The sequence below is a fragment of the Bos mutus genome, chromosome 28 (genome assembly GCF_027580195.1).
Source record: "Bos mutus isolate GX-2022 chromosome 28, NWIPB_WYAK_1.1, whole genome shotgun sequence".
NCBI lineage: Eukaryota > Metazoa > Chordata > Mammalia > Artiodactyla > Bovidae > Bos > Bos mutus.
Window position 1 is genome coordinate 17,656,591 of NC_091644.1, and position 9,410 is coordinate 17,666,000.

Consider the following 9,410-nt stretch of genomic DNA (forward strand, 5'->3'; position numbering starts at 1 on the left):
AGGGAGGTTGACAGATGAATGGGAAAACAAATACTGCATCACTGCACATTGTGATACAGATTCTGCAGGAATGGCATATATCAGATTTTTTATATGCATGCTCAAGATGCAGAAAATTTTGTATAATATGTATATGTAGACTTGTAACAATATAAGGATCATATACAATACCTACTGTTCAGTAAATTGTCTTTCTCACTATAAAGCAAGGAGTGTTGCCCACCATCCAGTTTTACAAGGATTAAGTCATTAACCACTGCAGTCACTGACGGACAGTACCCTGTAAAGAATTCTGGGTGAGAAACAGGATTCGGAGCTCTGTGCTTTGGAAAAGCAGGCCCCTTAGATAGTTGGTGATATCTCAGAAAAAAATCTAATGAATCTAGATTTTTTGCATCTTCCCATACACAGAAGAGCACTAAAATCAATGGAGACATCTGAGCTATGACTAGTAATAATCTTCATGCTTGGCTGCATTTATTATTCTCTCCCTGAGATCATATATATACTGACTTCTCCCCCTCCTTCTTCAGAGCAGTCCCCTCAGAGCTTCTGAGAGGCTGTTTCCTGAGCTGTAGTCCCCAGCAGGGTCCCCAAGTAAAACTGAAACCCAGAGGGACTTCCTTGGCTGTCCAGTAGTTAAGACTCTGAGCTTCCAATTCAAGGAGCATGGGTTCGATCCCTGGTTGGGGAACTAAGAGCCCACATGCCATCTGATGTGGCCAAAAAAACAAAGAGAAAACTGAAACTCACAGTGTTACACTGTGGATTTTTCTTTCAGTCCACATCACTTAAAAATGCATCATGGGAAATTTTCCCCTGGGACACGCAGGCTGCCTTGTTACTTTTGATGGCAGCCTAGCGTTCCTACACTTGTGGGGTTGCTGCCTCAGTGCCTCTCCGCAGATCACTGGAGCCGGCGTGGTCCTGGAAGCAGCCTCCAGGACCTCACAAGAAGGGGATTTTGTGAGGTTTGTGACTCTGCCTCTTTTTAGCCAGAGCAGCTCTGCTTTCTTGTGGGTCTTCCACTCTGGCTGCACACGGAGCCACTTGAAGCTTTTTAAAACGCTGAGTTCGGATCTCTAGGAATATACATTCTTTTCCACTATGGTTTATCTGAGAATACTGAACATAGTTCCCCGTGCTATACAGTGGGTCCTTGTTTATCCATTCTGCATGTAACAGTCTGTGTGTGTGTTTCTGCTCCGTAGATTGGTTCATTTCTGTCACATATTAGATTCCATATGTAGGTGATGTCATACGATATTGGTCTTTGTCTCGATGACTTCCCTCGGTATGATAGTCTCTAGTTGCATCCTGCTGCAAATGGCACTATTTCATGCATTTTTCATGACCGAGTAGTGCTCCACTGTATGTATGCATCACATCTTCTCTATCCATCCCTCTCTCAGTGGGCATTTAGGTGGTTTCCGTGTCTTGGATATTATAAAGAGTGCTTCTGTGAACGTCAGGGTGCAGGTATCTTTTTGAATTACGGTTTTCTCTGGGAATGTGCCCAGGAGTGGGATTGCCGTATCATATGGTAGTTCTATTTTTAGTTTTCTGAGGCACCTCCATCCTGTTTTCCGTGGTGGAGAGCCTGACGTTTTGCTGCATCCACAGTGGCGCATTAAGCAGTCATGGGGGTAAAAACACTGAGGCGAATCGTGTGCATGCACGTACATGCACATGGAGAAACGAATGCACTATACTGCGTGAAAAAAGCGAGTTCCAAAACAGGGCTTATATATTATGTTAAAGGAAATAATATGTATGTGTATTTGTGTATATATCAGATGTTCAAGCTGGTTTTAGAAAAGGCAGAGGAACCAGAGATCAAATTGCCAACATCCGATGGATCATCAAAAAAGCAAGAGAGTTCCAGAAAAACATCTATTTCTGCTTTATTGACTATGCAAAAGCCTATGACTGTGTGGATCACAAGAAACTGTGGAAAATTCTGAAAGAGATGGGAATACCAGGCCACCTGACCTGCCTCTTGAGAAATCTGTATGCAGGTCAGGAAGCAACAGTTAGAATTGGACATGGAACAACAGACTAGTTCCAAATAGGAAAAGGAGTAAGTCAAGGCTGTATATTGTCACCCTGCTTATTTAACTTATATGCAGTGTACATCATGAGAAACGCTGGGCTGGAGGAAGCACAAGCTGGAATCAAGACTGCCAGGAGAAATATCAATAACCTCAGATATGCAGATGACACCACCCTTATGGCAGAAAACGAAGAAGAACTAAAGAGCCTGTTGATGAAAGTGAAAGAGGAGAGTGAAAACGTTGGCTTAAAACTCAACATTCAGAAAACAAAGATCATGGCATCCGGTCCCATCACTTCATGGGAAATAAATGGGGATACAGTGGAAACAATGGCTGACTTTATTTTTCTGGGCTCCAAAATCACTGCAAATGGTGATTGCAGCCATGAAATTAAAAGACGCTTACTCCTTGGAAGGAAAGTTATGACCAACCTAGACAGCATATTCAAAAGCAGAGACATTACTTTGCCAACAAAGGTCCATCTAGTCAAGGCTATGGTTTTTCCTGTGGTCACGTATGGATGTGAGAGTTGGACTGTGAAGAAAGCTGAGCACTGAAGAATTGATTCTTTTGAACTGTGGTGTTGGAGAAGACTCTTGAGAGTCCCTTGGACTGCAAGGAGATCCAACCGGTTCATCCTAAAGGAGATCAGCCCTGGGTGTTCATTGGAAGGACTGATGCTAAAGCTGAAACTCCAATACTTTGGCCACCTCATGCGAAGAGCTGACTCATTTGAAAAGACCCTGATGCTGGGAAAGATTGGGGGCAGGAGGAGAAGGGGACGACAGAGGATGAGATGGCTGGATGGCGTCACCGACTCGATGGACGTGAGTCTGAGTGAACTCCGGGAGTTGGTGATGGACAGGGAGGCCTGGTGTGCTGCGATTCATGGGGTCGCAGAGAGACACGACTGAGCGACTGAACTGAACACGTACATCTGTGTATGCTTGTAGATAAGTGTGTATGTGACTAAGAGAACAGTGACTCAGGCTTTAGATATTTAATTAGTTGGCAGTGCCAGGTCCTAGTTGTGGCACGCAGGATCTTTAGCTGTGGCGTGTGAACCCCGTTGCAGCGTGTGGGATCTAGTTGCCTGACCAGGGATTGAACCCGGGGCCCCTTGCACTGGGAGCTTGGAGTCTTAGCCAGACATCCTGTGGGATTACAAAGGTTCTTTCACTTTTTACTTTCTATTTTTTCTGACCATGCCGTGTGGCTTGCTCTATCTTAGTTTCCTCACCAGGGAGTGAACCGGGCCCTTGGCAGTGAGAGCACGGAATCCTAACCACTGGAATGCCAGGAAATCGCCCACTTTTACTTTCACACACATCTATATTAATTTTTTTTTTTTACCAACAGAAGGTATTAATTTATAATCAGGAAAGTGTTTAAAATATTTTCCATTTTTTTAAAGAAGAGAGCTCCAACAAGCAGAATAAACAACCCAAGTTCCCTTGCTCTTATCCCACAAAGGCCACTGCAGTACCACTTTGGCCTGTGTGCTTCCGATTTTTCTCCTGTGCCTGGTTTAGATATCAGTTGTCATTCGGCATGTGTAATTTCACATCCCGTTTTTTCTCCGCCTGCATGTTAGTGTCAGCGTTCCCCCCTACCATGAGAAAGCCCTCTCAAAGAACACTGTAACTGGCTGTGTAATAGTGTATGACTGTCTCAATTTTATTCATAATTTTCTTACTGTCAGCTATTTGGATCATGTCCAGCCTCTTACTCTTATGACTAATGCTGTGTAAACATCTTTGTCCGTAATGCTTCCCTGCATTTGGGCTTTAGAATCCATTCCCAGTAGTTACATTCCTGGGCTAAGTGGAAAGAATGCCTTTAAGTCCCTGGCACTTCTTGCTGAATTGCCCACGAAGGAGAGGAGACTGTAGCCACTGCCGTGTACCTCTCGGAGCCTGCCCTCAGGAGGTAGCTTTCTACTTCATTTTCTGAGAAGGCCAGTTTCTTTTCTGAATCTTCCCCCTGCAAACAGACTCCGTTTTCCCTACTTCTGTCCCCCTCTCCCCATAGTTTTGTTGACTGAGCAGGGAACTGAAATCATGTCTGGCCCCGTGACCGACTATGACTTAACGAAAATCACTTGACCTCCCTGGACTTTTATTTTCCTCTTCTAGTTCCTCCTTCCTTCCCACTTGGCTTGAAAGATGACGCACCTGCCGTTGCTTTCCGGTGATCAGGTGGGGCTGGAGAGTATTCTCTGGAACTGCTCACACCTTCTCCCCAGGTGTCCTCCCGGGATCTGGCCGGGAAGGCTCTCTTGCTTGCGAGGGGCACGTCCTGGTGTCTTTCTGGCACGCTGGCAATGACCTTGTACTGAGAGGAAGTTGCTCTGTTTCCCTTTTCCAGGCCCTTCTGCCCAAGGCCATTCTCTCCCAGGTAGGAGAGCAGGGGCTTGTTGACTCACAGTTCTGTTTTTCACTTTCTTGCAAACCAATATAGAGACGCTGTAAGTGGCGTGAAATATGATGGGCCCAGCTAAAGACCCAGGACCAAATCAGCCTGGAGATCTGGGTTCAAATCCTGTCGCTGCCACTTCCTGATCGGGCAAAAGGTGTTGAGTGGGCACCTCGTCACGCCAGACACTTCTGAGCCCTGGGAATTCAGTGACCATCACAGTGGACCCAGGCCCTGTTCTCACGGATTCTTCCAAGTTTTCACAACAGTATTGTCTGCAATGAAGACTATGCCATGAATATGGATTATGACTCAAAATTCTCTTACCTGATGTTTGTTTTTTTCTTAAAAAAAAGGTGACTTAAAAAACATGAATCAAAGAAAAAGTGATTAAAAAATTTAGGCTGTATGGTCTTTGTCAAGACCATCAGAAGGGATGGCCTATGTAAAATTGTTTGTGGTGGCGGTGGAGGGGACGATGAAGATGACAGTGATGTCTGAGATTTAGGAGGTCCCGGAGATGGGCACTTGGGGAGGTAGGACATCTCTTGGTCTGCATGGAGCCTTGGTGGCCCCCTTCAGAATCTCTTGAGGCCAGGGCTCCACTGTAGCCTCCTCTTTGTCTGTACCCAGCATCCAGCCAGCCTGCCATGTGTATCAGGGTGAGCCAGGTGGACGAAAGGACTATGTGTAATCCCTTCAACTCACAGCTGATTCCTTTTCCAGGGAGAAGGCCTGTCTTTAAAAGATAATAATTAAAAAAGTTATTTATTTACTTACTTGGCTCTGCTGGGTCTTAGTTGAAGCATGTGGGATCTAGTTTCCTGACCAGGGAGTGAGCCTAACCCTGACCCTGCACTGGGAGAAAGCAGTCTCAGCCACTGCACCACCAGGGAAGTCCCAAGAAGACCTGTCTAGTCTCCCAGTGAGTCCTGTGTCTCTAAGCTCAGATGAAGCGGCCTCGAGATCGTGAGAGAACAGTGAGGGCTGTTGCAGGCTGAAGCACAGCCCTGGGCCGGGCTTGGCTTCTTTCTGGCCTCCGGTCCCACGCCTGAGGCCCCTTCCAGAACGTCACTGGACGGAGGCTTCCGGTTTTCTCTGGGAGGCAGCCACCCCAAGGCCTCTCAGGAACTGATAACACTTATCTGCTGCTGCCCAGGCTGCCAGTGCTGTGTCATCAGGGACCCCTTTGAGGTCAGTCCACATATCTTGGGATGTGCTCCCCCGTGGAACCGAAGAAGACTGCAACAAATTGGATAACCCTGGAGCTGGATCAGAAGGACGCATTAGGCATTTGTCAGACTGGGCAGAGTGTGGGATTCCAGGCGCTCACATCCAAATTCCTCTGCTCCTTCATTTATTCACTAAGTCATTCCCCAGTGCAGTCGTCCCTCGGGAGCCACAGCGTTTGGTTCCGGGACCTCCACGGACACCAGGATCCGAGGATGGACACCTCCCTTATGTAGGATGGTGTAGTGCACTTGACCCCAGAGCAGCACAGGTTACAGCTGCGTGAGTCCACTTATACGCAGATTTTTTTTTTCAATAATAAATACTGTAGGACTGCATGATCCAGGGTTGCTTGAATCTTCGGATGCAGAAACACAAATATGGAGGAACTGCACACGTGGAGAGCTGACTAAAAGTTGTATGCAGATTTTCAGCTGTGCAGAGGGTTGGTGCGTCCAACCCCTTCCTTCACCAAGGGTCAACTGTATTTGTATATAACCGTATGCACATCCTGCCCTATACTTCATATCATCTCTGCTTATAAAACCTAATGTTAATGCAATATAATGCTATATGTATAGTTGCCGGTGTGCAGAAAATTCAAGTTTTTGCTTTTTGGAACTTTCTAGAATTTTTTTTTCCTCCTCTTTCAGAAAACATTTGATCCTCAGTTCAATTGGTTGAATCTGTGGATTTGAAAACTGCGGACATGAAGGGCCAACTACAGTGATTATCTGTGGCCCAGACTGGATCTGAACTGTGCCCACTTCATCTAGAGAACATCTGGAGCATGTTTCCAGAGCACTTAGTGTGTGCCAGGCCCTGACCCAGAGGCTGGAGATGCAGCAGGATTGAAAGGGGCCTCCCCGCTCTCCATGCTTGTCTCCTGTTGTCGTTTTCTCCCGCCACCATCCTTGGCTCTTACTTACTGTGCAGCGTACTTGAATGTAAGTGCCTTCCTTACACTTATGACAGCAGGGTGGCAGGTATGGCGAGTGTGGAGGCTCTGTTGGTTGCGGTGACCGGAGAGCGGACATGAGAGCGAAGGTCTGGGGAGAGACGTTCTAGGGAAGGGAAGGACGAAGGGTCATAACCCCCACCTTGTGGGAAGGAGCTGGGTGCATTTGAGGAGGAACAGGGGACATCTCTGAGCAGGTAAAAATGATGGGCATTGGAAAAGACAGCTTGAACAAGGCAGTGGTCTTCACAGTTTTTCTTCACAAGCACCCTTTAAAACACATTTGAAGTCTTTTTAATCATACATTTAAACTTGCAAAATGATGCTTTTTGTGGCTTGCTGTATGCTGTCAACGTTTTAAAACTAGTTTTTTTTACCCAAACTTGGGGCTGCAGCTTCAGTTCCTTTGATTTGAGAAGCTTATCTGTCACATCAAGCTGTGTCACCGCAGTCAGCAAAGCAGACTTGCCTTGGTGTCAGAAAACATCTGCCTTCAGTTTTTAAATTCAAGTAAGTATGCATCCCCATGGCAACCTTTTTGCTTCAGAGTTCTAACTGCTGGGAGGTGGCAGGAAGTAGAGCCTTGTTGGGACCTGCCCTCATCGCTGTGCTCTGGGGCCTGGGTCTGCCTCATGGTTCTCTGTCTCAAACTGCCCCTTCCCTGGGTGCCAGGAGGTTGTCATGGGGCTGCTCCCCAGAGAACTGGGGTTAGAGTCAGAGAAGGACACCCAGGAATGGGTACATGGGAAAGCTAGATGGGTGGCCTTGGCCATGCTGATGTCTTTGTGTATCCCAGGAGCCTCCGTGGGCATGGATGGCTTTTAGGGAGGGTTCTGTCAAGGGCTTCCCTGGTGGCTCGGATGGTAAAGAATCCTCCTGCAATGCAGGTGACCCGGCTTTGATTCCTGGGTCAGGAAGATCCCCTGGAGAAGGAAATGGCTGCCCACCCCAGAATTCTTGCCTGAAGAATCCCATGGACAGAGGAGCCTGACGGGCTGCAGTCGGGGTCACCAGAGTTGGACTCGACTTAGCGACTAACACTTTCACGCTTTCACTTTCGTCATCTCTGCACTGATTCGCCACACCCACATTCCTGGCATGCATGCTGGAAAACAGGCGGTCAAGGGGGGAAACAGGAGACCCCCAGAGGCCTCTGAGACCACCCTGGGAGGGTGGGATGTGGTCTGGACTAGGGCAAAGGTGGTGAGAGGTGTTTTCATTCAATAGATATCTGGCTGCCCCCATGCCGTGTTCTGGAGCCTGACACACTTCTCTGGAGGGGTGACTGATCCTGGGCTTTGTATAAACAAAGGGACTCAAAGCCTAACCCTGCCACTAAGCAGCTGTGTGACCTTGACAAGGCCGTTTCTCTGGGGCTCTTTTGTCACACGGGAAAGGTTAATCTGACGTTGCCTAACTCTCAGGGAGTGGTAATGGTGAGCTGGTGAGGGGGTGGGCTTTGGGAGGGCTCACCCCACTTTGTGCGTCCAGGGGTTAGGGTCCCAGAGGCCCAAGGTTTCCAGGACCAGCACCAAGGAACCCAGCTTGGCTCTTCCTCCTGGCACCGTCTTGAACTTTCTCGGCCCAAGCTCACCCCTCAGAGGCATTTCCCTAATGAGTAACCTCGCTGGTTGTGATCTGAATGGCCCAATTCATAGGTCAGAGGAGAGGCAGAAAGGAAGGATTTACCAGCAGGCCCCAGGATCCCTGGCCCAGCCTGGCTCCACCTGTTCCCCCTTCACGGTAGCACCTCTGGCGTCAGTTTCCCCTCTCGAGGCCCTGCTGTGTGCCAGGCTGACCTCTGAAGGCACAGCACGGAGGTTCTAATGGGAGAGTTTAGACCTGTGCTGGGTGCTAAGTCGCTTCAGTCGTGTCTGACTCTTTGTGACCCTATGGACCGAGTCTGCCAGGCTCCTCTTGTCCATGGAATTCTCCAGGCAATAATACTGGAGTGGGTTGCCAAGACCTACTAGGTACCTAAACATCTATTTCTGCTTTATTGACGATGCCAAAGCCCTCCTGTGTGCAGAACCTGCCTGCCTATGAAGACCGCAGGTCTGGGAGGCCACACACACCAAGGCACATAGCAACCCAGAGTAAGAAACACTTGGCAAAACCCAGTGCTGGTCGGTGTCCAGGCTGTGCTGGGGGTGGGGTGCAGGTATCGGAGCTCCCACTGGCTGGAGCTGGACATTTGAATTTGAATTCTCCTGATCTCCTGGGGAGAGATCTGGAGCCAGGCCCTTGGCCTCGTCAAGCTGCTGGTGTCCCAGGCTTACATTACAGGGATACACCAGACGGGTCTAGAGCTCTCAAGGGGCACTTTCAGCTCTGAATGATTTCAGTCCACTGTCCTGGGCCGTGTGCTACTGTCCCCTGGGACTGAGGCTTGGCAGGACAGGAGCTTCAGTTTCATTTCCCATTGGGTGCACTTCCTGTGCCCAGGGAAACCTTAGCCCCTGTGTCGATTGACGCTCTAACCCACTGCGAAGCTCAGGACACTAGGTGGGTGGCGTGACCGATGACTGATCACTCACAAAAGTGTCCTAGTCAGGATGAGAACCTCAGTGGTGCTTTGACTGTGGGCTGTGGGATCCACCCACACCTCACCTTTGAAGCCTCCCAGAAGTCCTAAATGGGGAAGGGAAATTGAGGGAGCAGCATCAGATCCCCTGACTCATGGGGCACCCCAGCGCCCAACAAGCCTGTGGGCCCTGCCCTCCTGCAGAGAAAGCCTTTTCCATAAATACCAG